Source organism: Tursiops truncatus, chromosome 6 (assembly GCF_011762595.2).
Source record: "Tursiops truncatus isolate mTurTru1 chromosome 6, mTurTru1.mat.Y, whole genome shotgun sequence".
NCBI classification, from domain to species: Eukaryota; Metazoa; Chordata; class Mammalia; order Artiodactyla; family Delphinidae; genus Tursiops; species Tursiops truncatus.
In genome coordinates this window covers 73,072,504-73,085,805 of record NC_047039.1, presented here as the reverse complement: position 1 = coordinate 73,085,805, position 13,302 = coordinate 73,072,504, and the positions used below count along the sequence as shown (strand labels likewise).

Sequence of the window (13,302 nt, the reverse complement as noted above, 5' to 3'; positions counted from 1 at the left end):
GTACCGCAAAAAAAAAAAAAAAAAAAAGTAGCAACAAGGATGTGCCTTCCACTAAACTCTAACTCTCAAACTCTCTCTCACTCCTATTCACTGAACTTTCCTATCAAAGAGTGAGAATGTCTGGATCTTTATCCAGATGCTATTAACTGTGAGATAGACTCCAAGATAAAAATTCAGACCATGTGATTCGCTGAAACTTTATGATGTAGTGTATAAAGCGCGCACCCAGGAGAGTCTCTCTACTGTCAGCAGATGCAATCAGAGAAGCTGTCACTAGGTGGCGCCATGAGTCATAGTGGAGTGAACAATATGGCCAGACTCTCCCTACTCACTATTCATGGGCCTTGGTGAGCATGTAGACTAATCAGTGAAGCTTATTTTTTCTATAAACATCACATTGATATTGATATTTACATAAACCACCACCAACAATCTATCTGATTTCATTTTATTTATTTTACTTTTATTGTATAAATCATATTCTTAGAGGAAGGTTATGTGGCCTGGCACCAGTGGTGGCCTTCAGAATGTGCCTTTCTAACTCCGGTTCTCCGTACTCTGTGTTAAGCAGAATCCGCTGTATTCCTCAGTTGCGTGGTGAATACCTGAAAGTCTTCTGTGTGGAAACAGTTGTGTTATGCTGGAGGCTTGGTGTCAGATGCTCTCTTAGATTTGTTTGCAACTCACTGTGGGAGAAGCTTACTTATTTCCAAGCTCTTCTTTTCCCTCTGAAGGCCTTTTTCCTCCTTTCTTTTGAGAAGGGCTTGGCTATTGAAGTCCGTATGCCAAGAAACTTCATTTTAGGTTGCAGAAGAGCAGTTGGCAGGCAGGGGGTGCCGGAAATCATTCTTCTGGCTCTCCCAGTGCCTACGGTAATCTCTATCTAGTCTGCAGGTTTCCACAGGCAACTGCTACACCCACTCCTTCCTCCCTTTAAAATGTGAATGTTGTAAATTAGTTGAGCTGGTGGTTAACTGCATAGATTTTGGGGTCAAGCACGCTGGGCTTCCATGGCTGTTCTACCAACACTATCTCTTCTCTCTAAGCTTCAGTTTCCTTACATATTAAATTGGGATATTCAAAGTATCTAATTTCATAGGTTTGTTGTAATGATCAAATGAGATAATGCTTATACAAGGTGGTCACATAATAATGGTTCGGTTTATACTAGCTATCGTTATTTTGTTAGTTCATTTGTATTTATGCCCTATTTCCTTATGTAACACGTTGGAAACTACTTATAAGAATGTATACCTTAAAAAAACCCTCAATGCCAGAAAAAGTTTGAATTAAGGAAGAAGAGTGAGGCTGAGGGAAAAATAGAACACAGGTGTTATAGGATATGAGCACTCATCAACTTCTCCTGAGTTACATAGACTGAGCTACAGATTGTTTCGGAGCTTCCCACCAGCTAAAGTGAAAAGAGAATCAGGTTCACGTATATGATTCCTATGGGCCACAAGGCAAAACCTACCATTCCCTCAAGGAAGCGTAATTGTTCTTCGTTCTTTTTTTTATTATTATCTAAGTATAGTTGATTTACAATGTTGTGTTAGTTTCTGATGTAGAGCACAGTGATTCAGGTACAAATATATATATATATATGTAGCATATATATGTTTTATATATGACATAGAACATATTGTATATATATATATGTTGTATATAACATATATATGTGTTTTTTTCAGGTCCTTTTCCCTTATCGGTTATCAAAAGATATTTGAATATAGTTCCCTGTGCTATACAGTAGGACCTTCTTGTTTATCTGTGTTCTTGTTTCTTAATTCTAAAAATATATATTTCTTACAGGGGGGCAGCATAGAGCACATGCTAACTGATGTAAGAGCCCGTAACCCCAACAAGAGCCCTATAGGAGATATCATAGGAACGCCTTTATTATAAGCCAAGGGAAAGGTAAACAGCAGTTACGCTCAGCAGAACTGTGAATAAGACCACGTGGTAGGCAGAATTCTAAGATGGACCCCCTGTTATACTCGCCCTGCATAATCCCCTCCCCTTGAGCATAGGCAAGACCACAATCAACATCACTTCCATGATTAGATTATGTCATATGACAGAGGTGAAGGGATTTCCTAGATGTAATGTCCCCTAATCAGTTGACTTTAACTTAATCAAAGGGAAGATTGTCCTGGGTGGCCTGACCAAATCAGCCCATTAGAAGAAGTCCTAGGGACTTCCCTGGTGGTCCAGTGATAAAGAATCTGCCTTCCAATGCAGTGTACACAGGTTCGATCCCTGGTCAGGGAACTAAGATCCCACATTTCCACAGGGCAACGAAGGCCACGTGCCACAACTATTGAGCTCGCACACCTCAACTAAGAGCCCACGTGCTGCAAAACTACAGAGCCCACGCACCCTGGAGCACGCGCACCACAACTAGAGAAGAGAAAACCCGCTCGTCACAGCTAGAGAGAAGCCTGCGCACCTCAACGAAGATCCCGCGTGCCGCAGCTAAGACCCGATGCAGCCAAAAAATAAATAAAAATAAAACAAACAAATAAATAAAAAGAAGAAGTCCTAGAGGCAGGGAGATTCTCCTGCTGGCCTTGAAGAAGTAGCTTCCATGTCGTGAGAGGGCCACATGGCTGGGACCTGAGGGCAGCCTCTAGGAGCGGAGAGTGACTTTCAGGGGACAGCCATCAAGAAAACTAGGACCGCAGTCCTGGAATCACGAGGAACTGAATTCTTCCAACAACTTAAATGAACTCGGACACGCACCCTGAACTCCAGATGACAGCACAGCCCAGCAAACACCTTGATTTCAGCCTTGTGAGGCCCTAAGCAGAAAACTCAGTGACAATATGCCTGGTTCCTGGCCCCCAGAAACTGTGAGATAGTAACAGAAGATTGTTTTAAGTTGCTAAGTCTGTAGCAGTTTGTCATGCAGCAGTAGAAAAGTAATACAGATACTATGGCTGAAGTCCACAGCCTTTGGATAGATTTAGAAATAAAGCCTAGAACATCAAGGGTACTTCCTAAACTGAATTTAATATAACATTAATAGAGGGAGATGTTAGTAGATGTACCATGAGAAAAGGAAGTCTTCTATTGCAGACCCTGACTGTTCACATCAGAGGGAGAGCCGTTGCTCTGCTGATGGGACAGAGTCAGGTTGGGTTGTGAGTACCAGGACCAAGCTGGCAGTTTATGAAAAGGCTGTCCTGGAGGTCATGGAATCAAGGAGAAGCCTGAAGAAACAGTCTTAAGATGGACAGGAACCCAGAAACGCCTGGGGTCTCACTACCCAGAAAATCCTTGATGACCTCATGGCCACCAAAAGAAAAGCATTTCATCTGTTCCTTTCCCCTGTCTCCACTGCTATCATCTACCTTCTGCTCAAGGTTGACAGTCTCTGCCAAGTGTGAACAGCCTGACACTGAGCCAGCGGAGAGCAGGATCCCTGAATCAGCAGACCTGCCGGGACCCACAGAATAGTTCCCCCAAAACCACTGTAGCCAGAAGGAGGGAGGCTGGGTGGTGGACCACCCAAAAGCTAAGCGCGTCCACAAAAGTAGGATTGAGCTTGTAAAGGTGGAGTAGAATCTGAGTGTTGGAAAGGGGAAATCACTCTTAGAAGGTGAAGAATTTGGAGCTCCTAAACTTCAAAGCTGCAGGAGAGTGGGCCGAGGAGGTGGAGATGCAAGTCGGGGATGGAGCCGCTGAGATGGCAGGAAGCTGCTTGGGGCGACCCTGCCTTTTGAAAGCCAAGGTTGTGAACAGTTGGGTGCTCCGTGGAAGGGATGGACAGGCTGAGCTTTGTGCCTGAGCAACTGAGAAGAAATACTGAACCATGAAGATGCAGCCCTGGGGAACTGGCAGAAATTGTGGGAGAGCTTCTGACTTTCACAGGCCATGGAACTGGCTGGGGTCTGAGCCAGTAAGACCCTATGAGAAAATGGGGCCCCAGCTGCCACTTCAGTGACATGAGTTTGGCAAGTCGTGTATTCTAAATCTCTTTGGAAATTCGTAATGAAACGAGCCTATTAAAGGTTCTGTGCTCTGTTTTGGGCGTCTTTACTCAATGTTGTTCTCCTTGTTGTGGTTCTATTTGTGGCTGCAAACTTTTCACTGCTGATGGTCAGTAAGTTGTCACTAAATGCTGCATTTGTTGATGGAGTCCTGCTGTAGTTTCAGGGATTTTTTCCTATCATGCATATGTGCATTCTCATTCTCATGTTTAATGTTCTGGTGAAACATTCCAGTGGTGAAACGTTTGAGAATTGGGTGCGCACAGTTACACAATTTCATGAACTGTCATATCCTGTTAATACACATTGCTCTTTGATTTAATATATTCTATCAGTATTGACTAAATACAATGATTTTCATGCAACATTTGTTTATTCATTCCAACAATATTGACGTGCCAGCCACTGCTCCAAGCACTTGGGGTACATCAATGAGAAAAAGAGACCAAGATCCCTGCCCCGTCAGGGCGCATGTGATGCGCACGCACACACACACACACACACACACACACACACACAACTTCTGAGAAGTCCTGAAGTTAAAAAAAAGTGGGTAACTGTTTCAGACCTTGTCCTAAACTTATTTGGACAAGGAACTTCTTTGTGTGTACCTACAACATTTTGTAGAGTCATGGTCTGTATAATATAGCCCTCTGGGAAATACAGACAAAGGCATAGCTGGACTATGTGTACTTCAGAAAAAAAATCCATCAATATCATTTGTTTCAACATTTGATAAGAGTCAGACAGCAGAGAGATTACTGATACATATTCTCTACCAGGGTCTGGAGTGCAGATATTCTTTGTCGCTGCTTAAAGCTACATCCATATGCTTCCCATGTCCGAAGAGCAGGTGACTTCAGCAGATGGTGCTGAGGCCTCATCTGAGACTGTTACTTGACTAGGTGTCGATCCCTCACCCACTGACAGGGCAGGGATATTTCCAAGGGATTCCGGATCAAACAGTGCTGCTATTAGATGTGCGATGGTCTTCGTCTCTTACTGGACTGTGACACTCTTAAGTTAGGATCTGTCGATTTATATCCACTCCCCGAGGGATCCAGCATGACACCTAGCACATAGCTAAGCGTGTAGTCCACTCAGTTGACCTTAAGAGAACATATCCAGTTTTTTACACGAGTATCTACCACCTTCACGTGCTCGGCTGGTTTATGGGTTGGTAGTTTTTGACGGGAAGTAATGGATCTTGGTTAAGTGTCTGTATAACTGTGAGATGCTTGAGGAGAAGGCGCTTTGCATTGACCCCAGTGGGTTTCCTTATTCACCCGGTTACTGCAAGGAATCTCATGTCATTGCTTGGAAGGGTAGCTGAGTGGCTTTGGGCCGTGTTGGCACAGTCCATCTGAGATGGAATAACCTGAGGTCCAGAGCTCCCAGGATTACTGATGAATATGTGATAAGGGAGGGAAATTGGTTTGGGGTGACGTCGTCTCTTGGAGGTACCTGCCTGTGATGCTTACTGGTTATTTTGGGGATGAGTAAGACACAGGAGAGAGGTGGGCTGACACATAGGTCGTGTTGATGATTTTTAGGGCCAACCCAGAATAGCCTTAACCTTGGGTCCTAGGAGCAGAAACGGCCCCTCATCCTTTGTGGTTCTGTGCTGTGTGTTCCTAGTTCTTTAACGGTGCCAATCCCTTATGTCCTCAACTAAGTGTAATTCGCTCATCCTCTTGGAAATTATGATGACTGCTTCTGGGTTAGAAAGAGCGATTAGGGTGGTTATGTTTTCCTTTACACTTTGAAAGAAGGGCATCCACAAGACTCAGTGTTTATGAAACCTAATGATGAAGGAATACATCCTTTAGCACCGTTAAACGCTAACGTTGAAAAGATCTCCCCCACTCAGTTCTCTGTGGTCACCTTACCAATGAGGAAACTGAGGCCTCAGGGTCAGGTGAATTGATCCTAATAAGGCTTCTAATAGGTGGATGAACAGGAGTTTTATCCTGAGTCCCTTCCTGCCCGAACGAAGCTTCTCTAACAGGTATTTTCTCCACGGGGTGCATCCCAGCCTCTCGTGCTAGGCACTTCGGCACTGTGCTGGGGGCCCACTAAACAATGAAGTCACCCGCAAAAAGCATAAAAATACAAGAAACCTGACACCTAATGGGCCATGGAAGGGGCACTCGATTACTGTACAAGAGCTGAACAAGAAGACAGAGCCCGAGTTCCCCTTCAGTTGGGATCGTGGGCACTGAGCGATTCGAAATTCTCAGTGCTGTATGCACGTCTGTAAATGGCTGTGATTTTTTATTTGGGGGTTACCAATTTTAGCAAGTAGGTGAAGTTGCAAATACAGAATCCATGAGTAAGGAGGACCACTGTTCCTGATTTCGTGGTGGCCCGTGAGCCCCAGGCGCTTAGGAAGGCATGAGGGAATGGGTGAGGGCCAGGCCCCAATCACTTCCATCTATCGGGAGTTTACTGGGCTCTGGGCACTGTGCTGACACCTTATATTTTGCTGGGCTGACTGCAAGCCCCATGGCAGAAATGATTAGAGACCGCAAGAGCCCCTCACCTTGCATTGGTGTAGCCCATCTTGTAAATCAAGGCTCAAGACCAGTGAGCGTGAAGGCTTGTGGGTGGAGACAGGAAAGTCTGACCGGCTGGGAACCAGAATTCTAACCAGCATCCTGCTGTCCCTGGGACAGGTGCCCTGAGGAGGCAGAGGGGCACAGAGTACCAGTGTCTTCCTGCCCAGCTCCAGCTTCTAGTTGGCCCCGGACCACTTCATCACACTGATTTTCCGTGTTCTCTTTCCGTGTTCTCATGTTCACGTCTGGGTGTGTGTTTGGGGGTGTGGGTGGAGTCTGAGTCACTCCGAGGCACACAGAAGGGATTTCTAGAATTACGCCTGGCCCTAAGATGGCCTTTAAAGAGAGAGACGTCCAGAGAGAGCTCTGGCTCCATGTCAGGGGAAGCATTTCATTTCTTAATGTTTGTTCTTCAGCTCAGCCTTGGAGGTGCCTGCCTGGCTGGTATTACTGAATTAACTCTTGAATCTAGTATTTACTTCCCTTTGCCTTCGACTAGAAAAGCCGTTTTACAGGAGTAGGAGGGAGGATTTTTGTTTCTGGAGGTGCCTTAAAGAGGCCTCCTCCTACTCGGAGGGCTTCTCTTGAATGTCAGCAGTGCCCCAGGAAGAACACTGGGGACCTTGCACCTACTCCAGGGCCAGCCTCTGCTTGTCTTGGATTTCAGGGTTTCTGGAAACAGCTGGTCTGGGTCCCAGGCTGGTTGACACAGCATAGACTTTACAGAAACAAAGAATGTAATATGACACCTTGCGAAACAGGGACATAATACAATGGTCTGCTTAAGGAAGTAATGAAGGAAAAAAAGAAATGGCAACATTCTCTAAATTTTGTGAAAAGGAGTCTGAATCAGAAACAATTCCAGCTTTCTCCACTGGGGGGTGTTTTCGTTTAATGTTACAATACGCTTGCAGTCTCAGGGCAGGTTCACAATCCAAGTTAGTTCTGGGCTTTGCCCTTGGAAAATTTTGAAGAGTTGGGGAAATGTACTTAGGTGGAATTCTCTTGCTTTTTACACTAATTAAATATGGGTTTTTTAGAGGATTCTTTTTCCATGTCCTATATGCCTATTACCATCATTCCCATAAAGACTGGAAACTTGAGTATAAAAACAAAGTCTTCTTCACAGTTGTAGTCTCGTACTGAGCACTGGGGCTGGCAAAGGGTGGGTGCTTCATAGTTACGTTGCCACTGATTCGATGAAGGAGGGAGTGGAGATTGCAGCAGAATCCTCCTTGGAGGCACTTACTTAGAGATTATCTGTCTATACCAGAGTCAGCAAACATTTTCTGTAAAGGGTCAGCGAATAAGTATTTATGGTCAGCTTTGTGGACCACACAGGCTCTGTTGTAACAACCTGACGCTGCCTTTGTAGCAGTGACATCAGCCCAACAGTGACGGGGCGTGACTGTGTCCTAATAGAACTTCATTTACAAGAACAGGCGGGGAGCTGGACCTGGCCCACCTGTTGTTGACCTTGGTCTATACAAAAGCACACATGGGCACCTTGCAAACCTTGGAGGTCTCTGAGACAAAGAGAAGAGACTGGGAGTCTGTGAGCGGCAGAGACAATGCTATGTGTTGACCACATCTCGTGTCCTTCTGCCAGGAGGACCACATTTCCCAGCCTCCTTTGCAGTCCGATGGCCCCTTGTGACGAGTTCTAGCCCGTGAACCATGTGTCCACCACGTTCAGACCTGGCCCATAAAACATCCTGCCTACTGCTCCACGTTCTCTTCCTCCACCTGCCTACTGGGTGCAGACGATCCCCTGCAGGACTTGAGGGCCCTGGGAGCTGGCAGAGCCACTTGATGGAGGGAGCTTGGGGCCCTGGATAATTGCACGGAGCAGCGTCCTCCCCAACCCCACCATCGGTACATGTTGGACTGGGAAGGAGTGTAAAGTAAACCTGTGTGGGGTGTCAGCTGAGGTACTGACAGTTGGGGCCGTTAGCCTGTTCTCTCTAGTATTACCACATTTGGGCTCAGATACGGGTAAAGGAAAGACACCGAAAAATAACTGCTCAGAGCCGTTCTCTCCAGGCCACACAGCCTCCTGTCTGGAGGACCTGTAGTGTTTGATGGGAGAGAAGGGCGATCAGGAGGTTTGGGTGCTCACGTTCTCTTGGAACGTATGTGTATAGGACGTGGTCCTACAGTTTGGGTCTGAGAATCTGGGGCCTTGAAGAGAGAGCCACTGGGAGGCAGGACGGGGGCATGGCAGACATGAGGAGACCAGAGATGAGTGGCTTTTTAAAAAAACACACATGATCCACACTAGGCCCCCCGGCCGTGGCCAGTGCCTTCAGTGCATTGGTTTGTCTCTGCTGGTTCACGTGGGTTTCTTGGAGCTAGCCCGGGACTTCTCTATTCTCACGTTGCTTCTCTTCTTTCTCTTTATGGGTGCATAAAGTAAACTTTGATAGCCGCTAAAATAAATCAACACCAAAACTTCAGTGGCTTAGCAAAATCAGTGTTTATTTCTGGGCCACGTCTGTCTCAATCCAATGGGAGTTGGTGAGTGATGGGCTCTGCTCCGCACATTTCCTCAGGGATCTAGGTCTCCTGCGCCTGGAGGCTCCCCTCCTCTTGGCCCTCATCATCCTGTCCTTTCAGCTGAGAAATGAAAAAAGGTAGAGTGGAGGAGGATTGCATGGGAAGTTTGTAAAGCCAGCCCTGGTAGTGGTGTGCGTCATGTCAGCCCAGATTTCATCACTCAGAACTCAGTTACATGACTGCAAGGGAGACTGGGAAATGTAGCCCAACCTATGAGCCCGGTAGGGAAATAAAACAGGATCGGTGGACCCAGAGCAATCTTTGTCTTAATGGGAAAACGCTTTGAGCTCCCAACAACCAACTTTACATTAAATTGGAACCAGCCTATTCTTGAACTGAGACCTTGCCTGTGTGCTTTTTATATCTGTAAGCCTTTATTATGCCTTATTTTCTGGAAGGGCCACAGACAGAGTCCAATACCAAAGAGAGAATAAGATTCCTTATAGCTGATCGTGGTGCTACAGGAAGCCAACGGGGGAGCAAAGCATTTATTACTTTCCCTTCAAGGGGGGCGGTGGAGGGTTGGGGGGTATCTTTTGGTCTAGAAGCCCCCCACCCATCCCCAGCCCTGCTCCTCTGGTCTCTCTTCTTTTTCTGCCCCTCTGCCTTTCTCTGTAAGTCCTGGCCTTCCCAACATCAGGGCCCTGGCCACCGTCATTCCCAGCTTTATGTGGGAAGGACCTGAGTGTATCCTGGCATAGACGCTCCAGTCCTCCCAGCAGATTCTGTAGAGAGGCACAGGTACAAAAGAGACAGATCCTTCTCTTGCTAATTTGAACAGTCTCTCATAACCCAATTTTGATGTGCTAAAAACACCTAGAAAAACTCTCAACTACAGGAGGGAGGGGGAGGAAGGTGATAGGGACAGAAAATCCCAACTTGCTGCGGAACATGACCATGTTATTATATGTGACCTCTGGGCACATGCAGTTAAAAGGGCCTAAAACAAATGATTTTCTGAGAGGCAGCTTCCATTGGACCAATATACTCATTTCTTTCTGGGGGGTGCAGAGTGGGGGGTGGGCTCTACCTTGAATATATTCAGGACCCTGGCACCTGAGGGAGTTCAGGTGCTTTCCAAAGCATCTCAGGGGAAGGAATGTTGTGTGAAAGGTGATATAGCAAAGAACTGGTCTGGTCCCTGCACTTTCACGGTGCTGCCTTTAACAAGCACACTCGGGAATCCACATTCATGAGTACACGAAGGGCAGACACAGCCCTTCTCTTTATAAACATCAGGCCACCTCTGGTGGGAAATCTTAGCCCATGCTGTCACTCACCCCCAGTTGAAATGTCTCCCTTTCTTTGATCTCCTAGCGTTTGTGTGCGGATCTGTCATTTTGGAACCCTCAAGGGCAGGGCCACAGTCCTCTTTATATTCCCAGAAGCAGGCCTGGATCTAGCAGGGAGCAGGCATGTGATACTGTGCACTGAATGATGATGGAGTCTGGCCGCGAGTGCCTCGCTGAGTTTGGGTCCATTTCGGTCACCCCAACTGAGGCCTAAACTGTTACCATCACCTAGACCTACGGTTATAGGGTATTTTGCCCCTAAAGAGAATTGAATGGACCAGCATGGAAGATTCCTGATTTGATCAGGAAGTCAGTCACTCAAAGCGATGTGGAATAATGGATTCGTTTTAGGGATTGCATTGTATGTAGCTGTTGGAGCCGTGAAGAAGATGTTGGAACTGCCTCTGCATATCTGGTGTTTGGGCAGCAGGGCTGGTAGTCGGGGAGAAAAGCTGGATGTGAAGGAGCCAGAGCAAAGGCAAACTGGAACCTACAGAGACAGATGGGAACCCATGAAGGCGAATGGACCCCATGGGGACTAAGTGGAACCTGCATCTGCCTCTCACATCTCCGTGTTGACAGTGCAGGTGACTTGCAGCAGAAACTGGCATCCTTTGCTGTGGACCTGCATGTATGCCTGCCCCAGGATGTGGAGAAGTTGAAGGAGAAGGTCCAAGTGGGAGCTAGGGGTGCTGAGGCCCAGCTGCTGCACATGCCCCCCCCCATCAGTGAGGTTGACCAGAAGACCAGTCACGATGTGTGTGTGTGTGTGTGTGTGTGTGTGTGTGTGTGTGTGTGTGCGCGCGCGCGCACGCGTGCATTTGTACTAAAGCAGAGCTCTGACCTTCAGAGCACGACGGCCGCTGTTTCTCCCGACTCCCAGATCCCTTTCAAACTTCTCTTGTAGCAGATCCTAACCCAGAGTCCTACAGGGAAGGGAGCGTGCTTCGCCAAGTTGACACAGCGTAAGGCCAAAGATTCTATCTCTCAGCTGCATTATTAACACTCATTGTAGCTTTGGATGTTTGTGCCAAAGTAATTTATGGCAGGACTCTTTGGACAGAGCCTTTTAAGTTAAACCCACTGAAATTTTGACTGACAGGAAAAAATAAAGTAACTTGGCTTTTCATGCCAACACTTTGTGGCCAGTGAATTCTGTTATTTATTTTTGTTGGAGAAGAGATAAGGAGAAAGAGGAGGACAAAGATTGGAGTAGAAATAAAGATTTCTTTTGAATCTTGAATTGGGTTAGAAAAGCTTCCTTCCCATTCTGAGTGTGGTGGAAGACTGCCTTTCTATGAGGAGAAATCTAGGGAGCTTTAGAACAGTGGTTAAATATTCAGATGCCTGCACAGTGGGTCGGCTGGGCTGGTGGCAATGGCGGCATCCCTGCTGGAGCCAAGAGTTGCTAAAGAAATGGGAATTAGAAAGTGATCAAAAGAAGCTGGAAAACCAGTTTTTGAAAATGTGAAATCTCAAATTAATGGTCATTTTTGTAACTATTCTTGGTGTGCTTGAAAAAAGTATATATTCTAGTTATTTGGAATATAGGGCTCTACATGTGTCCATAAAGTCCAATTTGCTGATTATGTTTGAATTGTGTATATCTTTACTGAATTTTTTGTTTATTCTATCAGTTACTGAGAGAGGTATGTTTCAGTTGCCTGTAAGATGAAGATTTGTCCATTTCACCATTTAGATCTTAGAGATTTTTTTCTTATATTTATATTTTAAGCCTATGTTATTAGCTGCATACAACTTTAGAACTGTTATGTCTTTCTGAACCTTTTTGTCATTTGAAATATCTCTATCTCCAGTTATACTTTTAACCTTAAAGTCTACTTTCCCCCCCCCAGCTTTACTGAGGTATAATTAACAAATAAACCTTAAGGTCTATTTTTATGATAATAGATTCCTCCTTCCTCTGGGTTACTGTTTGCATGGTATATCTTTTTGCATCTTTTTACTTGTCACCTCATTTTTGGAGTTGTCTTATCTTCTTATGCTTGGTTCTTTTTGTTAGTGTGCTGAACACGCATGAAAAAATAATTCAAGGGTAAGGAAGATGCAATCTTCCAAGCTTCAAAAAGAAACTTTCTTTTCTTCTGCCAGGTGTCTGGGGATACTCAATTTCTGATATTGTGGTGATTCCAAGCTGAGTTGCAGGTCACTAAGAGCTACCCCTTGGATCCCAACCTGGAGCCAGAGGGCTTCTAAGGGCCTTTAGCTCTTGCTAACTTTCCCTCGTCCTGTAATATTGAAAAAGGAGCTGTTCAACCTCACACTGCTCCTTCTAGAACAAGAAGAAGCCCCAGGGAGAAAGGTTTCCCAAATGCTGGTTCAACTCCTTGGATGCCATCCTACCCTACACTCTGGCCCAGCAATTACTTACTTGTTCATTAGTTTCCTGATTATTCTTGAGCATACTTTTGAAAATATTTTGTCCACCATCTCTAGCTGTCCTTAGTGGAAGAGTTGATCTAAATGTCCTAGTCTTCCTTTACCAGAAGCAGAAGTTCTTTGTTTTTTATAGAAAACATTCCTTTCTCTAGCATAGTTTACCAGCATTTTCTTTATAATGCAATTTTTGAGATGCTTTCAAAGCTGATCGTTATGGAGCACTGAAATTTTGTTTTGTTTTGTTTTGTTTTTTTGTGGTACGCGGGTCTCTCTCTGTTGTGGCCTCTCCCGTTGCAGAGCACAGGCTCCGGACGCACAGGCTCAGCGGCCATGGCTCACGGGCCCAGCCGCTCCGTGGCATGTGGGGTCCTCCCAGACCGGGGCACGAACCCGTGTCCCCTGCATCAGCAGGCAGACTCTCAACCACTGCGCCACCAGGGAAGCCCGGAGCACTGAAATTTTACTTCCTAATTTTAGTTTGATAGAATATGTAGTGTAGTTCTG

General features: G+C 45.8%; 1 protein-coding gene across 1 annotated transcript in view; it reads left to right on the top strand.

The window, feature by feature from the left end:
* The window catches only part of GNA14 (G protein subunit alpha 14), a 195,844-nt gene that overhangs the window by 167,292 nt on the left and 15,250 nt on the right, over nt 1-13,302 (top strand). The gene's annotated exons all lie outside the window — the stretch shown is intronic.